The following is a 14,509-nucleotide window of genomic DNA, read 5'->3' as shown; positions in this document are numbered from 1 at the left end:
AAAAACAAGATAAAGGACCAAACTGTTACAAAAAAAGGGACTAAAATGTTACAAATAAAAAAAATAAAGGACTAAAGTTTAGTTTGACACCAAATCTCATCCGTTAATTTGTTTAATTCAAAGGTTTGTATTTATTCACTTAATAACCAATTTTGTTCCATAAAACACACAATTATTTCTTAAAATAAAAAAAATATGATTTTAATTAAAATGCAGATTTTATTTTCCTTCTAAAACTCCTCACCATTATTTCTCTCTATCTCTCTTCCCGATGTGGTATCTCTCTATGGTCAGAGATTTTTGCTTTCACATATTGATAAAAAAGTTTCTTTGATTTTCACATTCATACTCAAAATAATTACAAGCACTAAGAATTATTCAATGAAAGATGTCAATATTCCGATTGGATATAAAAAACTATGAATTAAAACTAACATTATTTATCAATTTTGAATTATGTGAGGGAAGTGTTTTTCTTGCACAAAAATTCAATTAACATATCCATTAGTTGAGTTTACGTTTGGTGATTTTGATTAAAGCTTTGTATGTGTTCATTAGAGTTTTGTTTTATTTTTTCTTTGATGATTTTTTCATTGATGTTGTTGTTAAAGAAGATAATAGAAATCAAACCGCCAGCAAAGCACATTTTTCTTATTTGGGTTCTACAATAATAATGACTAGAGAATTACCAAATCAGGGATTAAAAATTGGAGTTAGATGATTAAATATAGTCCATTAGATTAAAGAAAATGAACGGATGAAATTTGGTGTCAAACTAATCTTTAACACCTGGTGTCAATGGATTCCGACTCATATCTTTATTATTGGTATAGATAGATTATAGAAGATAGATGTCTTCTGCTGTGTAAGCACGGTTGAAATCAAAAATCATACTATCCCCCGTGGATCAGTATAATACTAATAGTCAAAATATTCTCAATATTAAACTTCAACAATTAAATGACAAAAAAAATACTATTTCAATGATAAATCAAAAACAATAAGATATTATTGGTTTAGTCATCTTCTCCATATATAGTTCACTTTTGTGTACTTTTTCTTTAATTTGTCACTTCAATATATTATAGTAACTGAACCACCAAAAAATGAAAACAAATAATTTTAATACAAAAGTCATAAATTCATTAATAATAAAAAAACAATGATATCGAAATAAGATAGAGAGAAAAAATGGTTGAAAAAGTGAAAATTGACGAATATCCACAGTATCAAATTGAACTAACCTCATGTGTTTTTCTTGTTTTATTTTGCCTTTCATTACCTTTTCTTTGTTTCTTTGTATTAATTTCTCTTTAGCAATCTTTTGGCTTTTCCAAAAATAATAATTTCAAATGATATTGTCAAAATAATAATTAAAAATGCAAAATACTCCAAATATTCATACTCAAAAAATCCATGAACAAACCCATTACAAATTTGGTATACATAGGATAATCTTCCCCCTTCCATTAGAATTACAACGTGTCAAATAACAACATAAATTGTTCTTGTTAAAATATAGTTTTGACAAACACTGATACATGTTTTTATTATAGGAGTTGTTGAAATTCCAACCTATTTCTATTGATTATCCGTATCCAACACAATTGTACAAAATAAGAGTATGAGATGAGAGTATATATAACAAATATATTAATTGTTCAATAAATTTTAAAATATGAATGGTCTATCATGAAAACTTACAAGAGGGAGCCGAAAAATTAAAATAAAAATTTACAAGAGGGAGTATATCAAACCAAATTAAAGAGAATAATTTTTTTTGATAATAAAATAGAATAAAAAATTTGATAGTCAATTTAAAACTGAAGGGCAGAATAGTCAATAAAGGAGTTAGTTAACGTATTCTAGTTTCTTCTTCGCTACTCTGTTTTTCACAAAGACACCCCTTCTCCTTCTTCTTCTTCATCATTCACTCTTCAAAAAAATTTCAACCCTTTATTCTTTTCTTCATTCATCAAATTTCTTCTTCAAAATCCTCAACAATGTTCTTCTACAACCTTTTCTCCCGTTTCTCAACAACCATTTCCCGAACCTCACTTCTCTCTACTCAGCGAATTCCCCAACAACAATTCCATAACTTCTCCAATCAATTTCATTCCCTAATCATTCCTCAATCTACCAACAAGGTTCATTTCTAAACTTGCTAATCAATTTTCATTTTTTCCTATTTTTTCATGTTGTAGGATTTTTCTAGGGTTTTATGTTTAAGCTCAGAATTTGTTAGGCTTATGATAAAAAAACATTAATTTGAAAAATACATTATATATTGTATTTGCATATTGTTTAGTGTTGCATTCTAGATTAGCTAGTTGCTTTCTACGAAGCACAGACTCTAACACGTCGACGCCAATAATAATTTTAAAAATTAACATAATTTAATGTAATCATAAGTTTCGGTGTCGTGTCGGCGACACCTACATGTGTCTGACACCGGGACATGCTTAATCCGAGGAGTGTCCGAGCTTCATATAATGCTTTAGCATGTTGTTTCAGGTTTTTAATCTGTTTTAGTAATTCCTTTTGAATTCAAATGTTTAGAAGGAATACTGAATGTCATTTTAGGGTTTAGAAAAGTAGCTGTGAAATCTCGTCGATCATTCTGGATAAGCCTTCTATCCTGTGTTGAAAGTAGTCCTTGTGAGCACGAAAGTAGTCCTTGTGAGCACTTAAGTTTGCGTTCAATGCTCCAGCTATATTCAAAGCAACTCGGAGATTTTTTTGATTGCTGAAGTTCAATGTTTAGCCCCAGTGTTCTCCCAGTTCTGATTTTTTTTAAGTTCCTTCAATTGCTCGATTCTCAAGGATTGACACACTTTGTTGGTGATCAATTACACATATCTCCTGATTAGTGATAAGCTTTTGTATAATATGTAACTTAAATGGTGATTTGGGTTTAAGTTGAATAAGATCAAGATTAGACTCAGAGTAAATTCCATTAGCTTGTTATTAAAAATTACCAATTTAAGATATGATTCACATGATTAATGCAGGTTCTCTCCCATATTGGGAGAACTGACTAAAATGAGGCTGTCTATTATCAATAACATGTGCTCCCAACATCGCATACTTCATAGCATCAATCAAGATAAATGAATTACCTGAGGAATGACATCGATTTTGTGGCTGCTTATGATTGATATTAAGAAATGGATTTAATTGCTAAGAATTCCTTGGTGTGTACTTTTCATTTTGTCTTTGAAAGGAAACCTTTCCTCAACTAGATGTTTGAAGAAGTTAGAAAGCACCTTACATTTACAACATTATAGAAATAGTTTGACTTGTATGATTATCATTAGTAGTATAACATGAAAGCAAAAAGAAAGAAAAGAAGATTTGATCATTTGAATCTCATAAACCGTTTACTTGTTGTATTTATTACTCTAATTGATCAATTGATCAATAGCAGGTTTGGATGGACTTGAAGGAACTAATTGAGTGCAAGCCTGTTTTCTAATCTCTCAAGATGAATGCTACAAAGCATTATTAAGATATTAAGCTACAGTATGCTGCAGGTATACTATTTTTCTGCTTTGATTGTTTTTTCTGATTTGCATTTGCAGCTACGGTATATTGTAGGCACACTACTTGAAATTGTGTTCTGGCTGCTAGTAGGGCATTACTTATGCTTTTTGCATTATAGTAAGGTGTAGTTTCTTATTTGGAGTATTAACCAAGTTATAAAAGATGCCAAATATGAACCATTCCCCGAACCTTACTTCTCTCTGCTCCGCGAATCCCCCAACAACAATTCCATAACTTCTCCAATCAATTTCATTCACTACTTATTACCCAATCCACCAACAAGGTTCATATCTAAACGTTCTAATCATTTTTCACTTTTTCGTGTTTTTTTAGGCTGTAGGGTTTTGCTAGGGTTTTAGGTTTTTTTCTCAGAATTTGATAACTCATTAAGTTTCAATACTGATTCTTATACTTTATGTTCATATATTATTTCTCTTCCATGTTGAAATGTGTATTTGCAGCTATGGTATATTGTAGGCACAGTACTTGAAATTGTGTTCTGGCTCCTAGTAGGGGCATTACTTATGCTTTTTGCATTAGAGTAAGATGTAGTTTATTATTTGGAGTATTAACCAAGTTATAAAATATGCCAAATATATGAATCTTAAGCACAAGATAGGGGATTTAATGATTGTATTAGCATGTCTATATAAGTTGTGTTTGTGTGCTTAAGTCTGTATAACGGGTATTAAGGTGTTTATAATCGATATTAAGATGCCAAACTAATCATATTTTGTTATGTTGAATTGAGTCCTATTTAACAGACCATGTTACTGATAGTTCAGAATTCACAAGGCGTTCTTGATTCTTACTACAAAATTGAGAGTGCAAAGCTATCTACAATTTACAAAATTATATGTCATAAATCTGCTGTTAAAATTATCATTTATCTTTTAATGTGTGAAGGGTTATTTAGATAATGTAGATGAAGAGAAGTATTATGAAGGATAAACTAAAATATGGAATTTGTTGACAATATTTTAGAGGAAGTTGAATTTGCTAGGATACTTGCTTTGTTTAAGTGTTATAGAATTTCAGTTGATTTAATCTGTTTTAGATGATTGTGGTGGGAATTAAAATAGGGAAATCAGTAGAGATTTTTGGTTGAAAGTTTGAGATTTGGAATTGAAGGAATATTGGAGTGAAATGAAACAACTTTGACTATGCATAGCGTCATTATTTGTTACGGCTGTAGGTATATAACCTGTTAGTGAGTAGTAACTTGGAAGTCGCTGTTCTAATCTGTAGGTATATAACCTGTTATTGATTTGCACTGACATGTGCTTGATTTACAGCTGATTCACTAGTTTTGGGTTTGGTGATTGGCTAAGGTTTCCCTAGTCATTTCGCTGTTTTCGTCTTCTACTTTATCATGTTTGATTCTGTTCTCAAAATGTCTTCTAGAAATGCTAGTTCTGTTCATTACTTGTTTATCTCTTTTCATCATCCCACAAATAGAGACTGAGATATAAATGAATTTATCTAACTTATTATAGAGCTAGTTGCAGGACTGTTGTAATTACTTTTAATGATCTAATAACAGGACTATTGTGATATACTTTGTTTGTAGAGCTAGTGGAATCATGATCGAGTTGTCAAGACTCTATTGACGTTATTGTTAATTTACCTGTAATTTGTGTAAAGTGTATGTATAAATTTTGAAGGAGAATGGAAGGAGAGGAGGTGGAGATGGATAAGTGAATGTTATAGTGTGGAAATGCTAAACTAAACCTTTTTATGAATTTGTTTTAAAAATAATGTCGCTGTTTGGTTCTCAATAATATGATAAGTTTGTTTGTTTTAAATCTTTTGATTTTTTTCTTATATTTATGCCTTTTCAACTTATCACCAAGAGTTGGGCATGCCATTGTGGATGGTGTCATGTTTGAATGCTGTAGTCAGCTATGAAATCCAAAAATGAAAGATGCATTTTAATGTCTTTTTATGTCCACAAGTAGATTTCTCTTACTTCCTTTTCTACTTATTTGATGTCCATTATGTTGCTATTGGACTTTTTATGAGTAACTTTCAATCAAACTAATAGATATTAAATCTATTTGCAAGTGTAGGATTGATTAAAAGAAAGCAACACATTCAGTTCTAAAAGATTCTCTTTTAAGTTCTATAAAGGTACCATAAATGGTTCTCTTTTTCTTATACTTTATTGCAACATCAACATTTTTTATGCATCCTTTGAAGTTGCAAAAGTTGCAATTATGAATCTATGATGATGTGTAGGTTGCTTCTTGACATTACATAGTTAACATGAATCCCAGGTTTGATCACATATTGTGGAGCTAAAGTTCAGGTATCACATCATATTACACTTGCAAAACCTATTTGTGTGTACATCTTTATATTTTTCTCTGATATGATGTCTTTGGCTCTACTTATGAGCATGCTTTAGGTTTTGGTTCTGTTTCATGAATTACCTTGTTGGTGTGTGGTGTTACGATACAAAAATCTTTGTATAATTTCATTAATTTGTATTTTAAAGTGGTAATGGCCTAGTTAAAGTGCTTGTGTATTAAAACATATATGTGTACTCTTGTGATCCTAAGAGATGCGTTGTATAATTGTATTGTAAACTATTGATCAATAATACTATATGATGGTGTGTCTCTGTGTAATGTGTGTGCCATTCAGATAACCTGTGATTTTGTTCTCTATTAAATTTTGTTTCACGAAGTGATTTAGAGGTTGCTTTTTATTAGTTCCTCTTCCTCCAAAACCCTTCAATATTTTCGTTGACAGTATATTGCACTATTGTTTCCTGCTATCTCTGCTGCTGATTTGATACATTACTATTGCAATTACTTGTGCAACAAGTAATCTGTTCCTATAACTAACTAACTAACGACCTAAATCAGATAAATTAGTTGCAAATCACAACTAACCAAAACTAACTATATATTTTGCTAAACACGCTTAGTTTGAATTACTAATCTCAACAAAAACTAGAAGGCCTTTTGGCAAGAAGGATAGAAAGTTTGAAGGGCACAAGGTTCTGTCTACCACACAAAAGGTAAGAAAAAAATTAACTATATATATATATATATATATATATATATATATATATATATATATATATATATATATATATATAGGCAATTAACATTATATTGAAATAGAGAAATGAGTAGTAAAAAAAATGAAAATTAACCACAATAAAATATTTTACCTGCAATTTATGATTCTTTACTACCGAAAGCAGGTTGGATGTTAATATCTACACAATCGACTATGTACCCTAACTCTTTCTATAGAAACCACCAAAATCAGTAAAAAAAAAAAAACTATTAAATGAAGTTCAAATTAAACAACAATAAACGATATATGTGTGTAAAGATACTTGAATACTCTTGATAAGAGACTTCTTAATGAGGCTTAGTTGTCTCTCCAACTATAAATCTTCTTTCGACATAATATATGCACTATCAACTATGTGACCAAATACTGCTAGTTACCATACACATAACACAGGACAGAATAAATCTTCTTTCAATTTGTAGGAACCAAAGAATGATGTTTTCTCTCCCAACCCCCGTGTTTCTTTTATATCTCTTGAATTTCCAATTTTGTCCTTGCAAAAAACTTCGGTTTATAGAAATCGAAGTTTTTTGCCTTGAAAACAAATTTCGGTTTATGAAAACCAAAATTTACTCTGAATTTGTACTAAAAAATATTTGGTTTCTGCGAATCGAAGTTTTTTTCAAGGACAAAATTGGAATATTGGGAAGTATAAAAGAATCACGGGGGTTGGGAGAGAAATCATTCCAAAGAATCGATGAGCCGAACCAATTATTATATTATTTACCATTTATTAAGTTCATCTCATCAAGCAAACTCACACCTAAAACCGGCCCACCAAAGCAAAGTAAATTTAAATAAGGGTATCTTTGAAATATATTTAAATTTTACTTATTTAATAATTAAAAGTAAGTAATTTTACTTATGTGGATTGAACATCTTTTTCTCAAGTTTATTTGTTCAACTATATTATAAAATAATGTCCAACTTTGTAACAAATCTTTTTAAGATGGGTGATATTATAATGAAAAGCAACAAGTTAGTATATCATACACTAACACATCAAAATCTTATTTGTCCTAATTTGTTGATACTACTTTTTCTTTGTTTTGATATTCCATATTTCATAATTTTTTTAGTGTATGTATGTACACGTTAATTTAATCAAATTTTGTTTCTCCTACAATATCTGAATTCAACATGGTGTTTTAATTATTTTTCTTACATCTTAAAAATTTGTTCTTTATGTTTTAATTCAGTAATCCAATCGAGAGTTGATCGGTTCGGACATTGAAAACATAAAAAATCAAACGAATCGAGAGTTAATCCGTTCTCTTTTTCACCCTTTCTCTCAACCTCCAAGTAACGTCCCTCTCCTCTCCTTTTCAAATTTGGACTCCCATGTGGGTCCCACCTTCTGATCAGACAAATCATTCTCTACAACCTTAGTACTAGGAAAAGACAGTCTTGTCAAATCATATCTCCTTGAACTCTGTCTGTCCCATTCTTTACTTACTCTACTCTACCAGAAAGAAAGATAGACAATTCTTCCGTACATATCCTGCTTCATTACACAATTCTTCCGTACATATCCAGCTGCATTACATTTACACACTTGTTTTGTCAACTGTCAAGTCAACAACAAAGGAGAAGAGTATTTGGGTGAAAGTGTACGGAAGAAATTTCAATTGTTTCTACCATTTCCATCATTTTGATTTCTTTTCCCATCTTACAAAGGGGAAATATAGATCTGTATGGTGGTGGGTTTCAGGGGAAAATTGCAGTATGCAACTGAGTTTGGTGAATGTGGGTGATTTGGAGAAGAATTAAGTTCGGTGAAGAAGAATCTGGGTTAAGTGGTGGAATCTGGTGAATTTGAAAGAAGATTTTATGCGTAGGAAATTGTAGGAGTTAGGGGCAATTTGTCAAGTAGCATATTGAGAGTTAATTAAAAATGAGAATGAGCAACAAATTTGAGAGTTTTCCACCCTTTGAGAGTTATCCCACCTTCCCACCCACGTACATCGCCTCCCCCTTGCCACCCGATAGCATATTACCGACTTTTACATTTGACGACGCTGACTACAACCCCTACCAAACTCCATCATGGGTTATTTGGCTCGTTGTCGGGTTCATGGTTGCTCTGGTTTTAGTTTCGGTTGTTTCAATTGTGTCACAGTGCTGCTGCAGTAGGAGGACTCCTCAGCCACCACAAATGGTGTTGCCTCCTATGCCGATGACTGAGATCGAGATGCAGACCTTTCTGGCACGACCTTGATGGAGCTGGATGAGAGGGAGGAACTGTGTGTTAGCAAGCTGGGTCGACCCAAGTCCAATACAGAAGTTCAAAAGTCTTTTTGGCACCATGATTTCAAGTTCAATTGAAAAATTATTGCACTTGTTAGTTGTTATTTTATTTTATAACTATTTTTAATTCCTCCAATTGTTATTTAGTATTATTTGTATTTCCTTCGAGTGGCCAATGACCCAATTGTATTAGATTCACTATGGAATAGTACTTCCTCCGACCTTAATATAAGAAGAAGTTCACTTTTTAGATACATTGAAATATTAATTTATCTAGACTATATTATTGTCTAGATAATATATCTAAAAACTGATATTCTTCTTATATTAAGGACCGGATGGAGTGAGTATATTGTAATGCAATCTCTCTTGGAAATATGAATAAAGTTATATTTTATTTTATCAGTTTAAATTTTATGTCTTTTGGTCATCCATACAGTTATCATGTATCATAAATTTTCAAAATTACGGTTTTGCCCAATTTCATAAAATATTCTTATTATGAATTGTGGTTGCGTACAACATGATGTATCTGTTAAGAACAAATGGCCAACTTGCTTCATTGATCATACAAACATTTCTTATATAGCAAGTCATTACAATTGGGCCTAACACAACTATATTGGGCTTAAGCTAATCAAGGCTCAATACTACAAACCAACTATACAACAAACTCTCCCCTAATTGAACAATCTTAAGAGTTCAATTAAAGAAACTTGACAAACAAGCTAAACAATATTCACACAAAAACTGAAATAAGCAAAGCAAAAAACTGAAGCAATTCTGCAGCCAAGCAAAACAATCTGCAGCAAGATACTTGACTCAGCAGCACCAAGCCTACATGTCTGATCAAGCATTCATTTCATCACCATTCCTAAACCACTTCTCAATTTCAGAAAAGCATCCAACTTCAAAGGTTTAGTCATAATATCAGCCAACTAGTCTTGTGATTTGCAATGTTTGAGCTCAATTGTACCATCCTTTGTGAGATCTCTTAAGAAGTGAAATCTCACATCAATGTGTTTACAACGACCGTGCATGATGGGATTCTTAGACAGCTTGATGGAGGAGCTGTTATCACAGTAAATCTGAGATAACAATATAGTTGATCACAAGACCAACCCATTGATCTGTCTCTGGGACGTGAATAACACTAATATGCTTGGCCAGAACCTTTTCTCTAACAAAGAAGAGATCAAATTCCATGTGTTTAGTGCGAGCATGGAGGACATGGTTATGGGATGTTTTCTAACCTTTCAAACCATTGTCTAGGGATGTTTTCTCTTCGGGCCCCCCGTGTTTCTTTTATACCCCCAAATATTCCAATTTTGCCCTTGATAAAAACTTCGATTCGTAGAAATCGAATTTTTTTTAGTACAAATTCAGAGTAAATTTCGGTTTTTATAAATCGAAATTTGTTTTCAAGGCAAAAAAAATTTAGGTTTCTATAAACCGAAGTTTTTTGCAAGGGCAAAATTGGAAATTCAGGGGGTATAAAAGAAACACGGAGGGCCCAAAGAAAAAACATCTTGTCTAGGAGCTTGTTTGATTGAGCCCATACAGTGCCTTGGTGTTCAATGGTATAATAATTTTTTTTCAACTATATCAACTCACAATTTAATTCAATCCACAAATTAACCTATCATATCATATTCACTTACACCTAGTCACGTGGTACATAACTCTTCTAAAAATGTCCTATGATTTTCAACACTCAATAGAGGCATGAATCCACTACTGTGTAGGATCAACTAAACTCAATGATTCTAAATTCCAACATTATCAAACACATGTTCAACATTGGCCAATTAATTAATTAAGCCTACTAATTTTCTTCAAACAAATATCAAAGGCAATAATTGAACATGATATAATTCTATGAAGTTATATTTCAATATAAAATCCTCACATGTATAAGTAATTGGAAACTTTCTTTAAACAAAATGAAAGTGGTAATACTCAAACCTCTAGCTTGTTAGTAATTATTTTCCTTTGTTCCACACTTCTAATTTTTACTTTTATAGATACAAAAACCGTACACAACAAAGAGAAGAGAATTGAAGTTCAAGAGAATATTAACATGAAATTAACATAACATATATTATTATTACAACAAATTAAATAAATAGTACTAGTGATTTTCAAACCGACTTGGAAGCATTATTATTATTACAACAAAATTTGATTTCTCAACTCAAGTACGTAGTGATTTGAATTAAGAAAGAAATATCCAAATAGGCTTATTGCACAAACAACTTGGCCCACTCAAGATTCCCCTTTAAATAAACCTTCATATGTATTGTGTATGGTGTAAAATTTGTTTAAATTGTTAGATTAAATTACACCACAACCTTCAAAACTATATCAACTCTCACATGTTTTCTTAAAAAAACACTTACTTTATTAATTAAGAAATAAAATACAATGCCCAGATTTATTTAAACTTAAACAAAGTAGCTAGATGAGCATAAAACTAATTCCCCTCCGGTGTAGCTTGCAGCTCCTTCAAGCATGCGCCGGCAGCACCTCAATCATAGGCATAGGCGGCAACATTACCGGTGGTGGCTGAGGAGGTGAACGCTGCCTACGGTGTGAGAAAATCGAAAAAACCACACAAAATATCACAGCAACAACCATTCCGACAATGAGTAAAATCGACCATAGTGGAATTCGGTAGGGGTTGTAGTCATGGTGGTCAAATGGTAATATAGTATTAGGAGGTTGAGTGAAGGTGGAGGACGCCGGTGATATACTCACCGGCGGCTCAGGGAAGGTGAAGGTGGGAAGTACAATCACCGGGGGCTCACTCTCGTATTTTTTGCTCATTTGTGTAACTCTCGGAGATGAATTATGAGAATGTTTAGAGAAGAATAATAATCTTCAAAACAACAGTAATTAATTTTCCTTGAATAATAATCATCTATCTGTCTTATTCAATGGTACTACAAGGTACAAACAAACAGCTGTAATTCCATTACTCATCCTAGTCGTCTAGATCCTTCCTAGGATGGTTGACCATTCTTGACTCTTCTCTTTTATGATTGTTGCCGTATTGTATTTAACTATTCTTTGATTTCTTAAAAATGTGAAATACTAGTGTATGAAATAAAGTGGAGTGGAATAGACCGGAATAAAATCGAAAGTCGAATTCATTGTCTACATATTTTATGGATCCAGTACGTCGACCAAAGTTTCAATTTCATAGTTTACAAAGTGGGGAATCAATTAGAACTTCTTTATTCCATTTTTCCCCTTAAAATAATAGAAACACAAAATTATGAAATATAATTTGAGATCATGTCGTAGAAAAACGGTGGATGGTGTTCTAGCCTTTGAATTAGTTCAACAAGACACTATAGCTAATAAATACATATGCAAAGAAAAATCTTAAAAAAAAATCTTGGGATGTAGTGTGAATATTTGATGGACACATATGCAAAGAAAAACATTATATTATATTTATAACTGAGAACTCTCTAGTCTTAAAACATCTAGCTATAAAGACAAAGAGTTATGCATAAACTTACTCTGCCATGCCCAAACACTCGGAACATCCTTTTAATCAGTGAACAGAGGACAAAAGTGTTGTTAATGATACTACATAGAAAACTCCATGATTACTGTCATTTAATATTAACAATCAAACAAAAAAAATTAAGACTAAAATAAAATGTGAAAATAAACTAGTAAGGCTATCTTGAACCATTTAACAAGTTCATCAATGGGCTTATCTTGAACCAATTGTGATAGAAATCCTCCAACAAATGTGTCTCCTACAAACACAAAAAAGTAGTACATAACCATGTTTCCATTAGCAATTTAGTTGGACAAAATTGGCATCCTAATTGCCACTGCAAACATAAATCATGTAGAATGTGTTTGAGTATGGTCCCAACATCCTATTTATTCATGTATTCAGCAAAATCCTATCTAAAACTTCAATCTCTTTCCTTCATTTGGCAAACCGCAAATCAATAATACATCTCAATGTACCTTTTGTGAGTCAAACTAGTTTACAAGATCCCTAGCATGAAGCTAGTATAATTATAAACAAAATCCACATATTAGAACCTTTTATCTGTTAGAAATCACTTGAAGATTTATTCTTATTCAGAATCTATTACTTATCAACAATTAAAAATCTAACCTGGCATTGTTCAATAACCAAACCTCATACCAAAACCAATCCATCTACAATTACTATGTTACCACCCTAATCTAAAAAACTACATAACAATCTAAATGCACAAACCTTTATTGTTTAGCTCTATGTCTTGCAAGATTGACTCATAATGAAGTAACTATAAAGGAATGAATAAAGTTGTATATTGCATTACTTTTGAGAGTTTACAAGAGGTGTATATATACACAAGTATAGTAACCTAATTGGAGTAAATTATGGAGTAAATTAAGGAACAAATATCTCCAATAATTAAGGAACAAATATCTCCAATAATTAAGGTGATTGACTCTATAGACTTTATACAAATCCTAAAATAATAATGGTAATAATTAAATACTAATTATGCTTGATATCCTCCCGCAAGTTGGGCGACCTGGAAGAAAGATGCAACTTGGATAGTAGAAACTCGAACCGGGGGCGAAGCAGAGGCTTGGTGAGAATGTCAGCAAGCTGGTCGTTGGTAGAGACGAAGGAAACACGAAAACGGCCACGTTGAACGTTTTCACGGACAAAGTGATAAGCTAAGGCTATGTGCTTCATTCTGGAGTGGAAGACAGGATTAGCACTCAGATGTGTAGCACCAAGATTGTCGCAGTAGATGACAGGACCAGCTGTAGGAGTGTGACCAAGTTCAGTGAACAAAGAGAGTACCCAAAGGAGTTCACTGGCCGTGTCGGCCAAGGCTTTATATTCAGCTTCAGTGGATGATCGAGCAACCGAGCGTTGCTTGCGGGAACTCCAAGAGATGGGGGTGTCGCCAAGATAGAGCAGGTAACCAGTGGTAGAGATGTAATCATCTTTGTCACCCGCCCAGTCCGCATCTGAGTACGCATGAAAGTTCAGGGGAGCAGTCGCGGAGATGAAAATGCCTTTGTCGCAAGAGCCGGCCAGATAGCGAAGTAGGCGCTTGAGAGCCAACCAGTGCATGGTGCTCGGGTTCTGCATGAACTGAGCAAGTTTGTTGGTCGCGAAGGCAATGTCTGGTCGAGTAAGACTCAAGTATTGGAGACTTCCAACTAGTGCTCGGTATTCAGTCGGGGAGGGCAAGGGATCACCAGAGTTTTTGAGCAGCGGAGGAGTAGCAGTTATTGGAGTGGACGCTGGTTTAGCTTCTGTCATGCCCGACTTTTGAAGGAGATCAGTGATGTATTTCCGTTGTGAAAGAAACATGCCCGCAGCAGAAGGAATGACTTCAACACCCAGGAAATAATTGAGATAGCCAAGATCTTTCAATGAGAAACGGGCAGCAAGTGTAGCAATGAGACGAGACAATTCTGTCGAGGAGCTCCCCGTAACAATGATGTCGTCGACATAGACGAGCAAGTATAGTGTCGCGCGTGGTGTCCGCTGAATGAACAAAGAAGCATCGGCGGTGGAATTGACGAAGCCAATGGAGAGCAGGAATACACGAAGTTCCATATACCAAGCGCGAGGAGCTTGCTTTAA

At 33.0% G+C, this 14,509-nt stretch overlaps 1 long non-coding RNA gene across 4 annotated transcripts; it reads left to right on the top strand.

Annotated features, from left to right (window-relative positions):
- The first annotated feature begins 2,011 nt into the window (after positions 1–2,011).
- Positions 2,012–6,166, top strand: LOC123920415. Of its 4 annotated transcripts, none has more exons than XR_006813659.1 (4): positions 2,012–2,147; positions 3,428–3,533; positions 5,613–5,673; positions 5,782–6,166. It is a non-coding gene; the product is annotated as an uncharacterized LOC123920415 (long non-coding RNA). The 4 variants fall into 4 exon arrangements; XR_006813661.1 differs by having other exon boundaries at positions 2,038–2,147; positions 3,425–3,533; XR_006813660.1 differs by lacking the exon at positions 3,428–3,533 and having other exon boundaries at positions 2,015–2,147.
- The last annotated feature ends 8,343 nt before the right edge of the window (positions 6,167–14,509 follow it).

Source organism: Trifolium pratense, linkage group LG4 (assembly GCF_020283565.1).
Source record: "Trifolium pratense cultivar HEN17-A07 linkage group LG4, ARS_RC_1.1, whole genome shotgun sequence".
Taxonomy (NCBI): Eukaryota; Viridiplantae; Streptophyta; class Magnoliopsida; order Fabales; family Fabaceae; genus Trifolium; species Trifolium pratense.
This window is presented reverse-complemented; position numbering and strand designations above follow the sequence as displayed.